A 12,234-nucleotide genomic window follows, 5' to 3' on the forward strand; every position below is an offset into this window, starting at 1 on the left:
CAAGCTAGATGGATTCTGCTCAGAACTCTCTGTCTTTTGCTGAGTGGATGATGGAAAAGGCTTGCTATTGCTAAACCTATTTCTTCCACCATTATTAAAGCCTTGTTGAGGCTTTTGTTGATCCTTCCATGAGAGATTTGGATGATTTCTCCATAAGGGATTATAGGTGTTTCCATAGGGTTCAACCATGTAATTCACCTCTGCTATTGCAGGGTTCTCAGGATCATAAGCTTCTTCCTCAGAAGATGCCTCTTGAGTACTGTTGGATGCAGCTTACATTCCATTCAGACTCTGAGAAATCATATTGACTTGCTGAGTCAATATTTTATTCTGAGCCAATATAGCATTCAGAGTATCAATTTCAAGAACTCCCTTTTTCTGAGGCGTCCCATTACTCACAGGATTCCTCTCAGAAGTGTACATGAACTGGTTATTAGCAACCATGTCAGTGAGTTCTTGAGCTTCTGCAGGCGTTTTCTTTAGATGAATGGATCCACCAGCAGAAGTATCCAATGACATCTTAGCTAATTCAGACAGACCATCATAGAATATATCCAGGATGGTCCATTCTGAAAGCATGTCAGAAGGACACTTTTTGGTCAGTTGCTTATATCTCTCCCAAGCTTCATAGAGGGATTCACCTTCTTTCTGTCTGAAGGTTTGAACATCCACTCTAAGCTTACTCAGCTTTTGAGGAGGAAAGAACTTGGCTAAGAAAGCCGTGACCAGCTTATCCCAAGAGTTCAGGCTATCTTTGGATTGAGAGTCCAACCACACTCTAGCTCTGTCTCTTACAGCAAACGGGAAAAGCATAAGCCTGTATACCTCGGGATCAACCCCATTGGTCTTAACAGTATCACAGATCTGCAAGAATTTAGTTAAAAACTGAAAAGGATCTTCAGATGGAAGTCCATGAAACTTGCAGTTCTGCTGCATCAGAGAAACTAATTGAGGTTTCAGCTCAAAGTTGTTTATTCCAATGGCAGGGATGGAGATGCTTCTTCCATGTAAATTGGAATTAGGTGCAGTAAAGTCACCAAGCATCCTCCTTGCATTATTATTATTTTCGGCTGCCATCTCCTCTTCCTTTCCGAAAATTTCTGTAAGGTTGTCTCTGGATTGTTGTAAGTTAGCTTCTCTTAGTTTCCTCTTCAGAGTCCTTTCAGATTCAGGGTCTGCTTCAACAAGAATGTTCTTGTCCTTGCTCCTGCTCATATGAAAAAGAAGGGAACAGAAAATAATAATAGGGATCCTTTTTACCACAGTATAGAGGTTCCCTTGTGTGAGTACAAGAAAAGAAGAAAGAGAATGAAGAAGAGAAGAATTCGAACTCAGAAGAGAAGAAGGGGTTCAAATTTTTGGGTAAGGAGAAGTGTTAGTAGATGAACAAATAAATAGAAGGAGATGAGGGAGAGGGAATTTCGAAAATTAATTTTTGAAAAGAAGTTGATGATTTTCGAAAATTAAAGGAGAATTAAAATTAAAATTAAAATTTAAACAATTAATTAACTAAAAAGAATTTTTGAAAAAGAGGGAGGTATTTTCGAAAATTAGAGAGGGATAGTTAGTTAGGTAGTTTTGAAAGAGATAAGAAACAAACAAAAAGTTAATTAGTTAGTTGAAACAAATTTTGAAAATCAATTTTTAAAAGATAAGAAGATAAGAAGTTAGAAAAGATATTTGAAAAAGATATGATATGAAAAGGTATGATTAAAAAGATATGATTTTGAAAAAGATAAGATAAAAAAGGTATTTTTGAAAACATATGATTGAAATTAGTTTTGAAAAAGATTTGATTTTTAAAATCACAATTAATGACTTGATTCACAAGAAATCACAAGATATGATTCTAGAACTTAAAGTTTGAATCTTTCTTAACAAGCAAGTAACAAACTTGAAATTTTTGAATCAAAACATTAATTGTTGATAATATTTTCGAAAATTATGAGATAAAATTAAGAAAAAGATTTTTGAAAAATATTTTTAAAATTTTCGAAAATAAATAAGAAAAATAAAAAAGATTTAATTTTGAAAAAGATTTTGAAAAAGATAGGATTTTCAATTTGAAAATTTGATTTGACTCATAAGAAACAACTAGATTTTAAAAATTTTGAAAAAGTCAACTCAAATTTTCGAAAATTTATGAGAGAAAAAGCGAAAGATAAATTTTTTATTTTTGAATTTTTAATGATGAGAGAGAAAAACATAAAAAATGACTCACAACATGAAAATTATGAATGTCAAGATGAACACCAAGAACACTTTGAAGATCATGATGAACATCAAGAACATATTTTTGAAAAATTTTTGATGCAAAGAAAACATGCAAGACACCAAACTTAGAAATCTTTAATGCTTAGACACTATGAATGCAAAGATGCACATGAAAAACAACAAAAGACACAAAATAAGAAAACATCAAGATCAAACAAGAAGACTTACCAAGAACAACTTGAAGATCATGAAGAACACTATGAATGCATGAATTTTTCGAAAATTTTATGCAAAATTTAAAACATGCAATTGACACTAAACTAAAATTGACTCAAGACTCAAACAAGAAACACAAGAATATTTTTGATTTTATGATTTTCTAATTTTTTTTTGGATTTTTCGAAAATTAATGTGAAAAAGAAAAATAAGGATTCCAAAATTTTTAATATGAATTCCAGGAAACTTGCACTCTTAGTCTAAAGCCTCAGTCCAGGAATTAGACATGGCTTACTAGCCAGCCAAGCTTTTAATGAAAGCTCCGGTCCAAAACACTAGACATGGCCAATGGCCAGCCAAGCTTTAGAAGATACAAATCAGTCATACAATAACAAATTTGATTAGCAACAACTAGCTTGCTCTTGTAATGATGATTTGGAAGCCTCAGTCCAAATGAATTTAGACATGGCTTTACAGCCAGCCAGGCTTCAACATGCTTCATGAAACACTAGAATTCATTCTTAAAAATTTTGAAGAAAAATATATTTTATTTTATTTTTTTGGAAATTTTTTTCGAAAAGTAAAAGAATAAAAACAAAAACTTAAAATTAAAATAAAGTTACCTAATATGAGTAACAAGATGAACCGTCAGTTGTCCAAACTCGAACAATCCCCGGCAATGGTGCCAAAAACTTGGTGCACGAAATTGTGATCCCTGGTAATGGCTCCAAAAACTTGGTGCTCTAATCTTAATTCATAATTTGTCACAACTTCGATACAACTAACCAGCAAGTGCACTGGGTCATCCAAGTAATAAAACCTTACGTGAGTAAGGGTCAATCCTACGGAGATTGTTGGTATGAAGTAAGCTATGGTCATCTTGTGAATCTCAGTCAGGCGGATATCAAATGGTTATGGAGTTTTCGAATAATAATAATAAATAAATAGAAAATAAAGATAGAAATAATTATGTAATTCATTGGTGAGAATTTCAGATAAGCGTATAGAGATGCTTTCGTTCCTCTGAACCTCTGCTTTCCTACTGTCTTCATCCAACCAGTCCTACTCCTTTCCATGGCAAGCTGTATGTAAGGCATCACTGTTGTCAATGGCTACATCCCATCCTCTCTGTGAAAAAGGTCCAAATGCTCTGTCACGGCACGGCTAATCATCTGGAGGTTCTCGATCATATTGGAATAGGATTCACCCTCCTTTTGCGTCTGTCACTACGCCCAGCACTCGCGAGTTTGAAGTTCGTCACAGCCATCCCTTCCCAGATCCTACTCGGAATACCACAGACAAGGTTTAGAATTTTCGGATCTCAGGAATGGCCATCCATGGGTTCTAACTTATACCACGAAGATTCTAATATCTCGAACTCGGTCCTCTGTATTAGATATCTAAGAGATACTCATTCTAGCTTGTTTGCATGTAGAACGGAAGTGTTTGTCAGGCACGCGTTCATAAGTGAGAATGATGATGAGCGTCACATAATCATCACATTCATCATGTTCTTGGGTGCGAATGGATATCTTAGAAGCGGAATAAGTTGAATTGAATAGAAAACAGTAGTACTTTGCATTAAATCATGAGGAACAGCAGAGCTCCACACCTTAATCTATGGAGTGCAGAAACTCTACCGTTGAAAATACATAAGTGATAATGGAGTTCATTGGTCTTGGCCCCAGAGAGGAACCGGAGTAACCAAGACTGTGAATACAATGATAAAAAGTTCTATATATACTAGACTAGCTACTAGGGTTTACAGAAGTAAGTAATTGATGCATAAATCTACTTCCGGGGCTCACTTGGTGTGTGCTTGGGATGAGCTTGAAGTTTACATGTGCAGAGGCTTCTTTTGGAGTTGAACGCCAAGTTGTAACGTGTTTTTGGCGTTCAACTCTGGTTTGTGACGTGTTTCTGGCGTTTAACTCCAGACTGCAGCGTAGAACTAGCGTTCAACGCCCTTTTGCATCGTCTAAACTAGGGCAAAGTATAAACTATTATATATTGCTGGAAAGCCCTGGATGTCTACTTTCCAACGCCGTTGAGAGCGCGCCATTTAGAGTTCTTCAGCTCCAGAAAATCCACTTTGAGTGCAGGGAGGTCAGAATTCAACAGCATCAGCAGTCCTTCTTCAACCTCTGAATCTGATTTTTGCTCAAGTCCCTCAATTTCAGCCAGAAAATACCTGAAATCACAGAAAAACACACAAACTCATAGTAAAGTCCAGAAATGTGAATTTAACATAAAAACTAATAAAAACATCCATAAAAGTAACTAGATCCTACTAAAAACATACTAAAAATAATGCCCAAAAGCGTATAAATTATCTGCTCATCAATATACAAAAGAGAGTACTAGTCACGGCCTGTGGAGTTTAGGCCGGCTAGTTAAACTAAATACGATAGATTTTTGAAGTTTAAAATAGTAACAACCTATCTCTCAAAGATTTTCGGAAAAAAATCCTCTAAGGCAACAAAGTTAAATATACAAAAGGCGAGAGAATAAATACAGCAAAAGTAAAGTGAAATAAAATATAAAAAAGAGTATACTCCACTCTGTTACCATATTGAGAACCTCCGGTTCTCATACCATATGTTGCTATTGTTTTTCAGATGCAGGTTGCAACCCACCATAGTAAGCCTTACGTCGCACCGTAAAGCGAAGGATAACAAAGTGTCACGATAGTTCTAAGGCTCATATATTATTATTTATCAAAAGAAATAGTAATACTAGAAGCCCAATGAAGGAATAAAAGCTCAAATTGCAGAAAGCGGAATTACAAAACGCGAAGCATTCACACACGATAACGAAACGCATAGGTACGAACAGAACGAGATTAATATATGTAAAACCTTGTAGATAGCTCCAGGATACACAAGGTAATAATTAAAATAAGCAAGATGTATATATATAAGTTTGATATACCAAAGAGAGGACTAGTCACGGCCTGTGGAGTTTTGGCTGGCTTGTTAAACTGAAAACAATAGAGTTTTGAAGTTTAAAACAACAACAACCTATCCCTCAAAGATTTTCAAAAATAAAGCCTCTAAGGCAACAAAGTTAAATATATAAAAGGCGAGAGAATAACTACAACAAAGGTAAAGTGAAATAAAATATAAGAAAGATCATACACCACTCTATTACCATATTCGCAAACTCATCGTGGTGGGTTGCAACCTGCATCTGAAAAACAACAACAACATATGGTATGAGAACCGGAGGTTCTCAATATGGTAACAGAGCCCAATATATAAGATGTAAGGTTCTGGACGCCAAAGGCAATCCTAGAACTTCACATTGATACCGACATTCAAGCTTAACCAAAAATAAACAACTTAAACCATAAACCGTAAACAGGGTTGCTAATCTTAGGGGATTTCTAACTAATACTAATCACACCGTTGTTTCCCACAGCCTTCGCCAACCTAACCTCTGTGCGATCCCATTGCCACCGCCTACTGAGCCTCCTCAATCCCAGCAGAAAACACAAGTAATGCAAATGAGTAAAACACAAGTAATATACATATACAATAGGTAATTCAACTAGCATTTAGGCATGTTGTTCAAATAGGCATAACTCAAGTAATCAAAGCAAGCAAGCATATAGAAGATGCACATGATAAATGTCTATCCTATTTGGCTTGGGATATCACTTGTCGGTCAATAAATGCCAAGCCAACACATCCTTCTGGATGTAGCCTTCCTGCCACGCTAGGGACATAGGCCCTGCACACTCATGCAGCAGAGAAGGAAACAACAACCACTGTCTCACCATAAATCATTTCAAGGATATAGTGCATGGTACACTCTTGCAGCAGAAAAACTGCCACGCCAGGGATATAGGCCCTGCACACTCTTGCAGCAGAAAAACTGCCACGCCAGGGATATAGGCCCTGTACACTCTCATATAATCCAACAGATTCATCATCCTTTTCCAGGTTCTCAAGTTCCAGTCTCAACATAACTATCATCAACTTTCCATTTTCATCATAATCATTCTCCTTTCTCAAATTTTCCCCAAGACATACTTCACAACTTAACATACACTAATTTTGTTCACAACATTCCAAAACCTAAGTCTCAGTTTTCTAAACTCATACAGAAAATTATCAATATAATTCACTAACCCATCTCTATTAATATTAAGGCCTAATTACTAGTTAGCAATCTTAAACCCTGGATAAATAAGTTTGGAAAGCTAGAGAACCCTTGAAAAGTAAAGAAAAAATCATTTTTAAGCAAAACAGGATGTATGCGTACGCATGAGCAATGTATCCGTATGCATACGTGAAATTTTTCCCATCTCACATACGCATACAAGAGTTCACGTACACATAGGTGCCAAATAGAATGGTACCCTCGCATATGGGGGGTTCGCATATGCATACCCCTCCAGACTTGCAGAATTCTGTAGAGTTGCAGAAATCAGTTTTAAACACTAAACTTTAAACATTCATAACTTCCTCTACAAAAATCCATTTTCATCAAACATTATATCAATTTAAAGATATTTAGATGAACTTTAATTTAAGAGAAATTTAAATCAATTTCAAAAATAGAGGCTCAAGTTATGATCTGTCAAAGTTCACTAAAAATTAGTTTTTACCAAAAATTTGCTAGGTTCTCAAAATTTCCAAAATTCACAACCAAACCAAACCAAAACATACCTAAAAGAAGAGAATTTATCATCGATCTAGAATTTTTTTCACAAAATAGAATTCCACCATTGAAAGTATAGTCTAGACTGACAAGTAATTCCCCAATCAAATGTTTAAATTCAAATCAAATAATAACTAAGACAAACCCTAATTTCTTGCCTTTGTTCATCTTCTACTGATTTGTCATTCAACCCCTCGCTGTCGCTCCTCATCCCCTTGTTGTAGCTCATCTCGTCGCTGCTACAAGCAACGCCATTGTTGCTGCCTTCATTGAGCTTCTACAATTTGGCTTCGATCTGAAGATTTGTCAGCATTCATCGGAGCTCTGATTTCTTCGTTTCTTCAATTCACATATTCTCTATCTCTCTCTCTCTCTCTCTCTCTCTGACGTTTAGCTTCTTCTCCTCGGAGCTCCGAAAAAACCACCACAGTCACCACCAGCACTGAGCTTCACCATGGAAGGCGGCGGAGCAACGCTATCGGATGTTTACCAAAGCGCGAAGAAGCTCCTTAATACGCGCGACGGCGTGGAATGCCTCAAGCACATCAACTACTCTGCCTTCTCCGATCTCTCCCTCTCCCTCTCCAACGACATCTCTCAGATCCAATCCCTATGCATCCAGATGGATCGATTCTGGTGCTCCACCGCCGCCAAATCTCAACGCGATCTCTGGAAAAGGTTCGTTCCGAAGCATCCTCCTCCTTCGCCGTTTTTTAACCTATTCTGCATAAGTTCTAATCGAAAATTTTGTTACATTTGTTATTAGGCCATGATTGTTCTGAAATAAACAAAGTATCTGCAATCGATGAAATAAATTGCCTTTTTGTTGAGAGGTAAAAGTTTAATTCCTTTTGGTTGAGAAGGTAAAAGTTTAATTCCTTTTGGTAGAAAGCTAGGTTCTGTTTGTTGGGAGAAAGAAGGTGTTCATACACTGGGTCGAGTTATCCGACCTGGGATGATTGGAGACAAAGCGACCGACCTCTTCAGGTTAGACTATCCGACCTCTTTACAAAGGAGGTAGGCCAAATTGACAGGAAAGCCCAAAAAGGGCCCAACTCAAGAAATACGACCCAAATCCAAAGGCTGCCCAGGCCTACAGAGAGAAGGGCGGTTCCGTTGAAGATAAGCTGACCTCACCCAAAGATAAGATAAGATAAGATAACTAACTTATCTTATCTAAAAAGGTCACTCCACACCATTATAAATACATTGGAGCACCCAGGTACCCCCACCCTCCGGTGACTAAGGATCAGAGGTGCAGCCAGTCCAACAAGTCAGACACAAAAGCTCCGGCCGCAACAGCCAGCCGGACACGTCATCTCCGACCAGTACAGAAGATCTCATCCGAGATCGACCTATAGTTTCAGGTAACCCTCGGAACATTGGCGCCGTTGCCGGGGAACTTGGAAGTCATCCCATCACCATGGCGGATGAACAGGATAACGACCACAACTCAAATTTAGAAGACAGAACGCCGCACAAAAACAGGGGTGTCACACCAAAAGACACTCCGGAATCTAACGGAGACAAAAACTCATGACATCTGAGAGTAATAGAAGCACTTCAAGATCGCATAAAGTAACTCGAAAAAGAAAGCCAGTACCAGCAAGAAGTTGGCAAGGATCTACAAAGAGAGGTAAGACGACGTCGAGAATTGGAAGATAAACTCCTACAACTTGAAGCCGATCTCAAAGCAAAGGCTACCCGGACCACCCCTGAGGACAACTCTCGCAAGGATCAAGATCCATTCACTAGGGAAATCATGAAGACTAAAATCCCTAAAGACTTCAAACTCCCGGATATGACCTTGTACGATGGCACTACAGATCCCAACCATCACCTCAACAACTTCAAAAGTAGAATGTACCTCACCGACGCCTCAGACGCCGTTCGCTGCAAAGCTTTTCTAACGACTCTCACGAAGACAACAATTAGATGGTTCGACAACTTGCCTCCTAAGTCCATCTCAAGCTTTGACGACCTAGCCAAAAAGTTCTTGGCCAGATTCTCCATCCAAAAAGACAAAGCCAAGCATGCCCCCAGTCTACTAGGAATCAGACAAGAAGATCAGGAAAGTCTTTGCAACTACATGGAAAGATTCAACAAAACATGCCTGGATATACAAAGCTTGCCAACAGAGGCCGCCGTCATGGGCCTCATCAATGGCTTACGAGAGGGACCTTTCAGCCAATCTATATCAAAGAAATACCCCACATCTCTGGATGAGGTGCAAGAGCGGGCAGAAAAGTACATCAACATGGAAAAAAAATTCCCGACTTGGGGAGGCCTCGAAATCCGGTTTCACCTACCGAGATAAAGATAAAGAATCCAAGAAGAAGGAAGATCGAACGGGGGAAAAAATAAAAAAAGTACCATAATTACACCCCTCTTTGGGTGTCCCTGGTGGATATTTACAAAGAAGTCTGTAACACAGAAAAGATACCCCCAGCTCGACCAATCAAAGGCAAAAGAGGAGGAGGAAATCGGAACGAATACTGTGAATATCATCGGGTCCGAGGACATTCCACCAACGAATGTTTCGATTTAAAAACATCACAGAAAAATTAGTAAGAGAAGGAAAACTAAATCGGTACCTGGCCACCCGAGATGATGAACAAAGAAAAAGACGAAGAGATGAAGATGTCGGACGAGCTGAGCGATCACCTCGTACGCCAGAAAGACATGTCCATATGATACACGGAGGATTTTCAGGATGAGGAATCTCCAAGTCATCCCGCAAAAGATATCTCAAAGAAGTTTATCATGTCGAAGGGAAGGAGGAAGCACCCGACATCCCTGCAATCACATTCACCAAAGAAGACGCATCAGGTGTTATCACAGGAGACGACGATCCCATGGTCATCACCATCATACTAGCGAACGCCAATCTCCACCGCACATTAATAGACCAAGGGAGCTCTGCCGACATCTTATTCAAAACTGCCTTCGACAAGCTCAGCTTAGAAGAAAAGGAGCTTAGAGCATACCCGAACAGCCTGTTCGGACTGGGCGATACCCCAGTACAACCACTGGGATATGTATCACTACATACAACCTTCGGAAAAGGGAACCAATCCAGAACACTCAAGATAGACTACATCGTGGTCGACGTGAGTTCAGCCTACAATGCCTTAATAGGTCGGACAACACTAAATCAACTCGGCGCAATAGTTTCAACTCCACATCTATGCATGAAATTCTCAACTACAGAAGGGATAGCTACGATAAAAGCAGATCAAAGGATGGCACGCCGCTGTTATAACGAAAGTCTAAACCTCAGAGGCAGAGGAGAAGAGTTCCATATAATTGAGCTTGGTGGAGTTCAGAGGCGAGAAGAACTCCGTCCACAGCCCGAAGGTGAAGTAGAGAAAGTTCAGATCGGAGATACCTCGGACAAAACAACTAATATTGGCACGATCCTGAAAGGAAACACAAAAGAATTACTAGTACAGTTCTTACGAGATAATGTCGATCTCTTCGCATGGAAAGCCGCAGACATGCCAGGCATAGACCCCAAGCTAATGTGTCACAAGTTGGCGGTTTATCCAGGATCTCAGCCGGTACAGCAGAGACGAAGAAAACTTGGGCCAGAACGATCCCAAGCTGTGGAAGAACAGGTACAAGCACTACTGGAGGCAGGATTCATAAGAGAAGTCAAGTACCCACTATGGCTAGCTAACGTCGTCTTGGTGAAAAATCAAATGGGAAGTGGCGAATGTGCACCGACTACACCGACCTCAACAAAGCCTGCCCAAAAGATCCTTACCCATTCCCAAGTATCGACGCTCTGGTAGATGCTTCCTCCAGATATAGATACCTCTCGTTTATGGATGTATATTCCGGATACAACCAAATCCCCATGTATCCACCAGATCAAGAAAAGACCTCGTTTTTGACGCCGAAAGAAAATTACTGCTACATTGTGATGCCTTTCGGTCTCAAGAATGTGGGAGCTACTTATCAAAGGCTAATGAATAAAGTCTTTTCAGATCATCTCAAAAAAATCATGGAAGTCTACGTGGACGACATGTTAATAAAGACACAAAGCGAAGAGACATTATTGTCCGACCTGGCCCAAGTGTTCGACACCATAAGGAAGCATAACATGCGACTCAATCCCACAAAATGCACCTTTGCAGTAGAAGCGGGCAAATTCTTAGGTTTCATACTCACACAAAGAGGAATTAAAGCAAATCCAGACAAATGCCAGGCTATACTCAATATGAAGAGCCCAACTTGTGTCAAAGAGGTACAACAACTCAACAGGAGATTGGCAGCCTTATCCAGATTCTTGGCAGGATCAGCTATAAGATCTCTCCCCTTCTATGCCACTTTAAGGAAAGGAAAGAAGTTCGAATGGACAATAGAATGTGAGCGAGCCTTCCAGGATTTCAAAAATTTCCTGGGACGACCACCTATCCTAACTCGACCACAAGAGGAAGAACCACTCGTATTATACCTTGCAGTAGGAAGTCAAGCGGTAGCCTCAGCACTGGTTCGAGAGGACGACAAAGGGCAACAACCTGTATATTTCATCAGTAAAGCGCTGCAGGGATCCGAGCTGAATTACCAAAAAATAGAAAGGTTCACCTACACTCTCATACTGACATCTCGACGACTTCGCCCGTACTTTCAGGCCCACACCATTAGGGTTCGGACCGACCAGCCCATAAAGGGGATACTGTAGAAAACAGATCTAGCAGGCAGAATTTACAATGGGCAGTCGAGTTATCCGAGTTCGACCTCCAATATGAAACTCGGACAGCCATTAAATCACAATACTTGGCCGACTTCATCGCAGAATTCACAGATACCATGGAAACCCCCACAGAATGAAATCTCTACGTGGACGGGTCTTCAAATAAAACTGGAAGCGGCGCAGGTGTGATAATAGAAAGCAACCAAGGAACCCAAGTTGAGCTTTCCCTCAAATTTGGGTTCCCAGCCTCAAACAACCAGGCGGAATATGAAGCGTTACTAGCTGGTTTGAAGCTGGCTAAGGAGGTTGGAGCTCAAAAACTCAACATCTTCAGTGATTCACAAGTAGTTACCTCACAAATAACAGGGAACTACCAAGCCAAAGATCCCACCATGAAAAAGTATTTGGATAAAACCAAGGAACCGCTCGGACAATTCAGG

At 39.6% G+C, this 12,234-nt stretch overlaps 1 non-coding gene across 1 annotated transcript; it reads left to right on the forward strand.

Moving 5' to 3' along the window:
• Positions 1-573: 573 nt before the first annotated feature.
• LOC112739063 (small nucleolar RNA R71) lies at positions 574-681 on the forward strand. Its single transcript, XR_003170003.1, has one exon. It is a non-coding gene; the product is annotated as a small nucleolar RNA R71 (small nucleolar RNA).
• The last annotated feature ends 11,553 nt before the right edge of the window (positions 682-12,234 follow it).

Source organism: Arachis hypogaea, chromosome 13 (assembly GCF_003086295.3).
Source record: "Arachis hypogaea cultivar Tifrunner chromosome 13, arahy.Tifrunner.gnm2.J5K5, whole genome shotgun sequence".
NCBI lineage: Eukaryota > Viridiplantae > Streptophyta > Magnoliopsida > Fabales > Fabaceae > Arachis > Arachis hypogaea.